Raw genomic sequence first — 11189 nt, 5'->3', positions numbered from 1 at the left:
ACCTGAAGATGGGGACCATTCAGTATTTCTTGAGCATGGCACTCTGCTAGATGGAGGAAGTGAAGTGAGGGTGAACAATACTAATGTCTTATTATCAGGGAATTTTTACTGCATATTAAATTTGAAGTTTTCCTTTTATTATATTTCCCTAATAGAAAAGCTACATGTGCTTATTACAAAAAATGGCTAGAAAATATTCACAGGGAAAATTGAAAAAACAAAAATGTCTACATAAATCCACACATTCAGCTGTGATCACTGTTAACATCTCTGGTCGTATATTCTTTCTAAATGAGTAGATAATAGAAAGATAGATGATAGATTAGATAGATAGATAGATGATAGATTAGATAGATAGATAGATGATAGATTAGATAGATAGATAGATAGATAGATAGATAGATAGATAGATAGATAATAGATGACAGGTAGATGCTGGTTCATTTAGAAAAATGGTATCGTATTATATATGTTGTTTTGTAACCAAATCCTATAGGTTAAGCTAGCACTATATGGATATCCTTCCATATTAAAATATGGATTTTGGTAATGTATTATTTTAAAGTTTATTTATTTATTCATTTATTTATTTTAAAGTAATCTCTATACCCAACGTGGCCTAGAACTCACAACTCTGAGATCAAGTCACATGCTCCACCGACTGAGGCAGCCAGGTGTCCTGGTAATGTATTATTTAATATACATATAGTATTTAAGTATAAACATATATGATTTACTTAACAATTGACATCTGTAATCCTTCGGGTAAAGTGTAGTGGATATGAAAAAAGTTTTAAGTTAGTCCTGGGTTACTGGTAACTTTAAGTTAGTCTTGGTTACTGCTTCTGCCATTTACTAGCTAGGATGTCCTTGACTAAGTTCCTTAATCTCTTTCCATTTCTTCATTTAGTAATAGGAGTAATTATAGTAAATGCCAGATAACATTGTTGTGAGAATTAGCCAAGGTAATGCTTACAATTTTATTAGCATGATACCTGTCACCTTGATATAATTTCTTATTACTCTACCTATTTTGTAATGTTGACATCAAAAGCTTTTGGAGTCCACAGCCCATTTGGGAAGATTACTGGAAAGGGCCTTCTAGCTGCATGGTTGTAAGGAAGGTGTCATACATTGTTCTCTGAAAAAAAGATGAGATCACTGTAATCCTCAATCAGATGTTATAGGCTGAGATATAAGATTTTCTGCTTTGTGGGTCCAATTAGACATTTTTCCTCCAGACCAAGCCCTAAAAGTACAGGAGAAAGTCTTTCTTAAAGAAGAAAACTGAGTTTAATGGGTATAGAGTTTGATTTTACAAGAAGAAAAGAGCTATGGAAATGGATGGTGGTGATGGCTGCACAAAATTATGAATGCACTTACCAGTGGTCAAGGTGGAAAATTTGATGTATATTTTACCACCATTAAAATATTGAAAAAGAAACCCTGAAGTTTGACTTTGGTAGTCTTCACATGATATTAAGATGAAAATGCAGTCTTTAGGATGTATATTATGCAATATGATAATTGTCTTTCTAAGACAATGGAGTCCCCTGTAAACTGAAAGCACCAAAGAGATCAGGGAGATAGAAAGCCTTTCCCATACCTGTTTTTGGAAAAACTTTGAAGGAGACACAGTATATAGCTAAACAAGGCTTCTGGGTGTACTCTGGGTGTGTTGGGGGGAAAATAGCATGTGTGTGTGTGTGTGTGTGTGTGTGTGTGTGTGTATGTGTGTGTGTGTGAGAGAGAGAGAGAGAGAGAGAGAGAGAATTGAAATGGATAGTCATTAACAGCTCTTCTAAGGAAGAACAGAAGTAGGGACAATGGAGTATCCCTTCCTCAGCTTCCAGGATCAATGATTAAAGCGGCCAGAGTATGGCACCAAATAGATGGATTGCCTGTTTTCAGAATCTACACCCTGTGATGACAATGGCAGCAAAAATACCAGTGACAGTGGGGACTGCGACTGCCCTCTTTGGACTGATAAGCAACCATGGATATCGTGTGGAGGTATCTGGGAAGGAAATCTAGAAGAAGGGGCTCTTATGATTCATTGCTTGGTGTTTTGGAGTAGTATCAATATGACCGTTTACAAAAATGACTACATTTTATACCTCACACACAGAAAGATAGACGAATCCTGTCTCTTGAGCTTTATTAGGCACATATACATTTAAATGTATGTATGTCCCTCACTCTATATTGCAGGAATTCTTTCAAGCAGTTTAATGAGAAAACTTGGAGATTGAAAGAGACCTGTTGTTTCCTCTTTTCTTCCCAGTCCCAATCTTGAAAGGATTGTCAGTTTTTACTGCCTCCTCTCCCTTGCCTCCCACTTTCTCCTCAGCTCACTCCAGTCTGAATCCCACCATGACTACATCATGAAGTAATGATTCCTACTCAATAGTTAAATGAATACCATTTGGTCTTCAAATTTCCTGATCTTGAACAGGGCCCCACAGCATCTTATGTTGTATACTTTTCCTTGGCCTCCATGACTCCACGTTCTCCTGGTTTCCCTTCTTTCTCTCTAGACTCTCTTTACTTTCTTCTCTGCCTATTCCTAAAATTATATACTTATCCCTCTTCTCTTCCAAGTCTCATGGTTTCAGTCACCATGCTCATGAAGATGAGTCTCAAATCTTCACTCTGAATTTCAGATCTGTGTATCTTTTGACTAGTTTCACTTTTCACTGAGATGTTCCACAGACAATCTGGAGTCCGCATGTCCCTAAATATATTAATTAATTAATTAACTCTCTTTTAAAACACATTCATCCTCTTATGTTCTCTGTCTCAGAATGTGAAGATCATCTACTCAGTTTCCTAAATCATAGAAGGTGGGTCTTCTCCTTGGCTCCTCTCTCTCTTCCCTCTTTCTTCTCTTCTCTTCCATCCACTCGAACTCCACACCATGATGATTCTGTCTCCTCAAGTGTGTCAGACCTGTGTTCTTGTCTCCTTTTTCACAGCTGCCCCTTGTGGTCTCACCAGCTCTCCCTTCCATCTTCTCAACTATCTCCAAAAAACCCTCTCACCATACTCTTGCTTCAACAGTTCACTCTGTAGTCAGGATGATTTTTCTAAAATGCAGACTTGATTAGATCATTTCCCGGATGAAATGTGTGAGTAACTTTCCATTGCTGTTAGCATAAGGTTTGGGTTCCTCATTGTGGTCTATGAGTCTTTGTGTGTTCATTACTGTAGCAAATGTTGCTGAGTGCTTGCCATGTGCCGGACATGTTTCTTGGGATGTGCGTTCTGGTTTTTCTGTGCGTCTCAGGATACCACATCTACCCATGCACCGTCTGCTAGCAACATTACACTTCTAGTTCTTTATTCACTCTCCTGGATCCAAGTCTTCACATATTCACCTGACATATATTTATTGAGCACGTAATATGTGCAAAGCCATAATTGAATCACCTCGCCTCTCCCAAGGACATATACATTCTTATATATTCTCTTTAACTAGATAATTTTGACTCATTCTTTGAGTCTAAGGGGAAATGTGACTTCATTCAGGAAAATCTCCCTGATTCTCCTTTCTTGGGTTTAGGTGCCCTTTATCTATGGACTCATGATATCATGTCCTTTTTCCCTGAGGGCTAAGGTAAAGGCATGATAAAGTACTTGTTTGCTTCCCCTGCTAGACTCTATGAAGTCATGAAGACGGGGCTGAGCTTATTTTCATCAGCACCGGAACCCTGGCATATCCACAGTGTGTGGAACACTGCACTGTGGCATTAGGCTTCTAGGCTTGCTGGATTTTTATCATGTACTCGTGGGAATGTGGCAGGGCCTCTAAAATACTTCTAATCAATTAAAAATTTGTGTAATATTCTTTGTGCAAATTAAGTCATTTTCAATAAGGATAATTTAAGAGCCAGACCACCTCTGAAGGTATTGATTCTTGGTTAGAAAATGTCATATCTTACTTAAATAACCATCCTGAAGTATGGATTGTGACTATAGTACCTCAAATGATAACTAACCACCTCCTAGTTTATATAGAGTTCATTTATGTTCACATATATGTTACTAATACTGTGTCATTTTAAAGTAAATTGCCACTCAGACAATGCAAGCCCCAAAATTTATAGAATGCATGGAGTAAGTCTGCTTTTGGAATAACAAGAAGAATCTTCCATTAGAACAGTATTATGTATACTCAAACCTGAAGAGTCAAGAGCTGGAGGTGAGGGGCAGCTGGAGAGCCTGGAATGGAGAAGATTTAGAGCCTCTGGGAAGGTTGTCAGGTTCTGGAACCTACCAGGAGCAGCATGGAAACCCTAATAGTTGGCTTCCACTTTGTGCAGTGACTCACTGAATAAATTAGAAGTCGTGCTGCAGAGGACAGTCATCCAATTGGATAATGAGGGCATTTCTGCATTACTAGCAAGCTCCCGTGGCACAATAAAAAAGCGCTATACTCAGTGGTTAGATTTCTGCTCAGGTTGTCTCTAGTTGGGCAAAACAGAACTGAGGAGGTAAAAATAACTTTCTCCATGTTTCTTCATCAGACCCTATAAAATTTGACCCTTTCGATATTGATCCCATCCCATTGCGACCTTGAATGTGGGGAGGACATCCTCATCTCCCACTTCAGAGTTTAACATAGAGGAGAATACAGTCACTCAAAATAAGTGAACCTTGTGAAGAAAGACATGCACATCTGTCTGTGCCACAAAGTCCTTAGGAGACACAGGAGATGCTGGAAAACATCTCTCTTGTGTTTTCATTGAAATTTTAAAGAACACTGACTGGTCCTATAAAAAGAATGTGCCCTAATATCGTGAAATGGATGAATAAATGCTTTGAGATGTATTGGCTGATGTTTGAAGCAATTAGTGGAGTGAAGGGTTCCAAATAGCAGATTAGATACTGCAGAAAAAGAATGAGAATATTTGAAGATAGTACTAAAGTGTCAATTCAGAATTCATAGAGAGAGGGGAAAAAAAGAAACAAATGTGATTAGAGGAGGAAGAGGATGTGGTGCTGGATCCAACAGAACTGTTATATACACTGTGCCTTGCAGAAGAGAGAACACAAAAACTTAATAATAAATATAAGAGCAGCAATAATCAAATAAATTGTGGAAGAAATGTAAGCAAAAAAATAAAAAGCTGAAAGTTACACAAAATCAATGAAAAGGGATCCAAACCTGCAAAACTGGGGATTTCTTTTAAAAAGTGTAAAATGAGGGGCACTTGGGTGGCTCAGTCGGTTGGGCGTCCGACTTTGGCTCAGGTCGTGATCTCCTGGTTCGTGAGTTCAGCCCCGCGTTGGGCTCTGTGCTGACAGCTCAAAGCCTGGAGCCTGCTTCGGATTCTGTGTTTCCCTTTCTCTCTGCCCCTCTCCCACTCGTGCTCTGTCTGTCTGTCTGTCTGTCTGTCTCTCTCTCAAAAATAAATAAACATTTTTTAAAAAGAGTAAAAAGAAAACAGTCTAGAGGGCTTTGGGTAGAAAGATCTATGAAAGAAGTAACATACTAGGTTTGTTTGGGATCTTTGTTTAAAAAAACTCTAAGTCCCAGAAGATCATAAATCAACATCTAGAGTTTTGATGGGGATGCTCAGGAACTAATAGAAGTGAAATACATGACAGAGTTTAACTTAAACTTGCTCATGGGATATGGTTGGTAGAATTCCACACTGGGAGAGCCCAGAGCCTGTCTGTGGTCCCTGGGGTCCAATCCTAACTGATGGGAAGCCTGATAGGAGGCAGCAGTCTACCCTTCTTTCTAGTCTGGAAACTCAGCAACCTTCAGGAGAATTTTCTCGGAGCGATGTTCTTGTTTTGTTACCCTTAATAGAAAAATGACACCTGAATAGAATAATTCACCATTACATTCTGGGTTATTCGACCCGAATAGCACCTTCTTAAGAGCTTCTCTCATGGTTCTTAGTCTCCTGTGAGCAAGTGCTCAAGCAGAAAAAAACGCTTTCACACCACATGAGAGAGAGGTTGTGAATTGGTAACACAGGTGGTCCACAGATCGCGTTCAGCATGTGGCTATATTGTGTTTGATTTGTTCAATGTTTTAAGAAACTTGAGCCAACATTTTGAAATTTTGGAGCTTTCAACAGATAGCCAGGTATCTAGAAGTTCTTACGCTGCTGAGAGCACAATCCCACAAAGGGCAGTTGGCTGGAGGCTAGAGCAGGAGTCTGCTGACTGGGTCTGTCTCCAGTCTCGCCACCTCGGTGGCGAGAATCCAATTGCCATTGTCTTGCTTGCAAAGCTGTTTAGTGTTTCTTTTGTTTTGTTGTTTTTTTTGTTAGAGTAGAGCAAGAGTCAGGCCTCTACTGAAAGAGGGAAAACAGTATGAGGCCACATGCTTCTAGAAAAATGGGAGAGAATGCATTTCTTTGTGAAAAGTAAAATTTTCTTAAAAAGAAAATTAAGTACTGAAAATTTGAAGTACGGCTTTGCCAAAAAAAAGTAAGAGACCATTACAAAACAAATCAAAGAACAATTGCTATATAGAAAAGATATATGATGAAAATTTAATGAACTGAAAGAAAGAACTAGAATTTCCACAGGATTAATTTCTGAATGCAGATAAATTAGGTGACGGCTCTTGTATAAAAAAAAAAAAGCGGCCATAAAATCTTTTACAATGCATTTCTGAAAGATTGTCTGTGGAGAGAATGAGAGATTATAACTTCTACATAGTTAAACATTCACAAATACATTATAGCCAGAAATACTGTTATATTCAGAATATTGAAGATAGCTGAGAATTTGCTGGAGAAGAATGAAATAATCCATAATATTTTATAATTGCAGCTGATATAAACAAACATGTAAATGATAATTCCAAACAATAGCTATATTTACCTGTGGCACTGAAGAAAAAGGTTTTGTACTAAACCAAACCTATAACATAAATATATCATATTGGATATAATATCTTAAATAATAAAAAATACAAATTGAAAATTCAAAATGTTTAATTATTAGATTATGTTTTCATAATTTTATAGTGTTTTTGATTCGGAACTTGAGGCCTAATACTTTTTCTTCTACAGATTACAATTTCAGTTTAATCTTGTGCATTGAGATTTTAACCAGACGCAATATTGAATTGGATTCTGCTTCATAATGGAAAATAGTTGTTTTCAAGTAGATTTTTAAAGATATGAATAGAATGATAGCTGAACAATTTTGAAGTCAGAGAACATATGTTGAGATTAATCTTTTATTTTGTAACTTCAGAAATTTATTGCATATCATCTGTTTCACTTCTGAAAATTATTGGCATAGCAATAGGCTAGATTATTTAGTGTTAAAAAAATTTTTTTAGGCTAGATTATTTAGTGTTAAAAAAATTTTTCCAAAATCAGAATTTTTGTAGAAAGAGTGAAGCTAATTTATACACTTGTGTATCTATACATGAATGTTCCGGCAAAGAAGTGTCCAAGATGTTTGAATAGCTTGTAATGCCAACAAAAACAAAGCTGAGTCTTTGGTGCAATCTTAAAAAAAAAAATGTATCTTGTTACGTTTCGTGTGCACAAAGAAGAATAAGGAAGAATATAATGAATGCCCATCTCCTAACTCCAGAAATGAAACATCAGAACATTAAATGAAAGTCCTTTTTGTACATTCACCAAGAAAGAGCATTCTGTTTCACTTCTGCCACCAGAAACCACTCTCCTGAATTTGATGTTTGTGATTCTTGCATATTTTTTCATACTTTATTATGCACTTATTTAACTCTATATAATATGTGGTGGTATTTTAAAGTTATTTAAGACCTACGTAAATAGTATGATAATGTACCAATTCTCCTAAAACATGCTTTTTACGTTTGACAGTATGTTTGTGAAGTGATCCGTGTCCAATTTCGTATACAATTGCATACATATATCACAACTTATTCATCCGTGCGTCTATTAAGAGACATTTTGGCGTTTCAAATTTAGTCAGCTGTTGTAGCTGAGATTTGAAACTGTCAGGCATTGTGACTCTGGAATATTCCCTAACTGCACTACAAATTGTAACTCTCTATGAGTTTGTATCCTCGAAGCAAAGAGTGGCTAGAGAAAGCATCCGTACCTGATATTTCTTCAAAGTCATTGCTCGAAGATCCAAATAGAAAATGAAAGAAAAAAGATGGTGCAGTAGAAAATCCCAGGTTCATTATGCCAAACTAAATTGTGTGTATAAACAATTGCTCAGTTCCATCTAGTGTTTAGACAAGCCTCAGAGGCCCTCAAATGTCACCTCCCCCAGGGAGCCTGCTAATCATTCCAAGGCTGGAACGTTTGAGATGAATGCTGGAAATCCTTAGTTCGTAGATGGGTGGTTAGGTTTCTTACGTTTCCTGCGTGTATGTGTGCTTTCACTTATGAAGATTTCCACTGCCTTGCTGGCCAAACTGGAAGGTGCCAGGAGACCTTAATTTTGTTTGCACTTGGCAGATGCTAATCTTCAGCAAAACAGGGAAGTGCACACACTGTCCCAGCTCTTTTTCGGTTTCCCCTACCTCCGCTTTTGGCGTGAATACCCCTCAGCTGTATAAAGAAAAACTGCTGAATAATTAGGAGGAGAAATTATCTAGGGTGAGAGATTTGGGGGCGCTTCCACCAAGTACTTACAAAAGGAGCTGTGCATATTTAGGGCCTCCTTTGTATAGAGAGCTTAGGGTGGACTCCTATACCAACATCTCCTTCTCGCCCCAATACCTTTTGAAAGCATGATAGCTTCTCAGGCAATATTTCAGTGAGTGGCACCATTAAATAAATAAATAAAGTTTATTTAAGCTCAGTCATAAACATGTTAAATTAACTTCGCATTGTGAACAAAATAGACAAAATAGAATAAAATGTATTATGAAAGAGGCCCCGTGACTATTTATCTTTTTTTCTTTCGATTACTGAAGTTAATCCTCTGTTATTTAGATTTCCCACTGAGTCTGAGACGGGACATTCTAAGAATAATGCTTTTTTTCTTCCTGGTCCACAGCTAACTGAAATGTTATACCTTCTTTCTGTGTCTGTTCGTGGACTTACTGGTTCCATTTATAGATTGTGCATCACACATCGTATCATAGATCTTTGGGTTGCAAGTGTGAGAACTTCAATCCGAACACATTTAGACAAAAATAGTATGTATTTGTTTTTTTTTTAAATTTTTTTTTACATTGATTTATTTTTGAGAAACAGCGTGAGACAAAGCATGAGCGGGGGAGGGGCAGAGAGAGAAGGAGACACAGAACCTGAAGCAGGCTCCAGGCTCTGAGCAAGTGGTCAGCACAGAGCCTGATGCGGGGCTCGAACCCACGAACTGTGAGATCATGACCTGAGCTGAAGTCGGATGCTCAACCGACTGAGCCACCCAGGCACCCCGAAAAGTAGTATGTATTTGGCTCATAGACTATGATAAAGGATTTCACAGTTAAACCTAACCAGGGCAAGGATGTAGTTGGACTTTGGAAACATCAAGAATCAAGTAAAACCAGGTTTTGCCATTACCCACCTCTTGTTTGTGCTCATTTCTGCTTGGAATGGAATATGGCAGGAAACTAGCCATGAGAAGTTGCTGGATTTCATGTCTCACAAAATTTTCTTGGATCAGGTTTAAAAGGTCCAACAGGTAGACCGTGATGGGCTTGGGTTCTTCAAAATGCACTCTTCAAATATGGTCAGGAGCAAAGATCCTGGTGCACATCGTAGTTGTAGCATGAGGAGCAGGTGGTGGAGGCAAAGAAAGTGCCAGGAAGGCAATGAGCAAAAATCTAGTCCATTCCAAGTATCCTCACTATGTCTTATCCACTTGCTCCTCCCATAAATTTACGGCCTCCAACCTTGACAGTATGTTTTTTTCTCTACCTTTATAACCCAATTCAAGATTTACAGTTTTCAGAATAGCTTCCCTTTTGATGATGACAAGTCTATTGGTTCTGTCTTCTGATCTGAATTTCAGTTCATTTCTAAAACTAAGCTGGTGTTTTCCAGTTAAATAACATGATACCAACCCAGTTGCAGTAAGTTCCACACCACATATACCATTTTCCTCAAATTCAACCCCACTTACTTTCTCAGCTTCTTTATTTTTGTTAGTTATATCCTATTACAACACACTCACACACTGAAAACCTTGATTCTTCCTTGTCTATCAACCACCCTATCAAGGTGCTAGTTGATGATTTTTTCAAAAGTTCTCATATTTATTCTGTATTCTCCATTTGTACTACCACATCCTAGTCCAAATCTTTCATTGCAGTTGAAGTTCAAATGGTTCAAACCCTTTGCCTGCAACTCTTTGAATCAATATTAGACAAATCTTTATAAAATTGCTGCTGTGATCACATCACTTCCCTATTTAAGGTTTTTTCATAACCAGTCACATGAACAGCCTCAACTTTTGAGTCTTGGAGAAGATATTTGTACACTACACATGTGTTAAGGGATCAACATGCAAAATATAAAAAAGGATCTCGTACAACTCAATAGCAAAAGAATAAACAGCCTGATTAAAACAATGGGCAGAGGTTCTCAACATCACTAATTATCAGAAATGCAAATCAAAACCACAATGAAATGCCATGTCACACCTGTTAGAATAGCTACTATCAAAAAGACAAGGGGCGCCTGAGTACCTTGGTTGATTATCTGACTTCAGCTCAGGTCATGATCTCACAGTTCCTGAGTTAGAGCCCTGCGTTGGGCTGTGTGCTGACAGCTCTGAGCCTGGAGCCTGCTTTGGAATCTGTGTCTCCTCCTCCTCTCTCTCTGCCCCTCCTTGCTTGTGCTCTCTCTCTCTCTCTCTCAAAAGTAAATAAAGAAACTTAAAAAAAAAAGAGCTGGGGTGCCCAGGTGGCTCAGTAGCTTAAGTGTCTGACTCCTGATTTCTGCTCAGGTTATGATCTCCCAGTTCATGAGTTGGAGCTCCTCATTGGGCTCTATGCTAACAGTACTGAGCTTGCTTGAGATTCTCTCTCTCTCTCTCTCTCTCTCTCTCTCTCTCTCTCTCTCTGCCCCTCCCCCACTAGTTCTGTCTCTATCTCAAAATAAATAAATAAAACAGAAAAAAAAAGACAAGAGCTGACAAATGCTGGTGAAGAGGTGGAACATTGCGCTGTTGGTGGCAACATGAATTGGTACAGCCACTGTGGAAAACAGTGTGGGGGATCCTCAAAATGTTAAAAGCACAACTACCGTATGATCCAGCAGTCC

Source organism: Puma concolor, chromosome A2 (assembly GCF_028749965.1).
Source record: "Puma concolor isolate L17-30 chromosome A2, mPumCon1.1.hap2, whole genome shotgun sequence".
Classification (NCBI taxonomy): domain Eukaryota; kingdom Metazoa; phylum Chordata; class Mammalia; order Carnivora; family Felidae; genus Puma; species Puma concolor.
The sequence above is the reverse complement of the archived record's forward strand: the minus strand, read 5'-3'. Positions refer to the sequence as shown.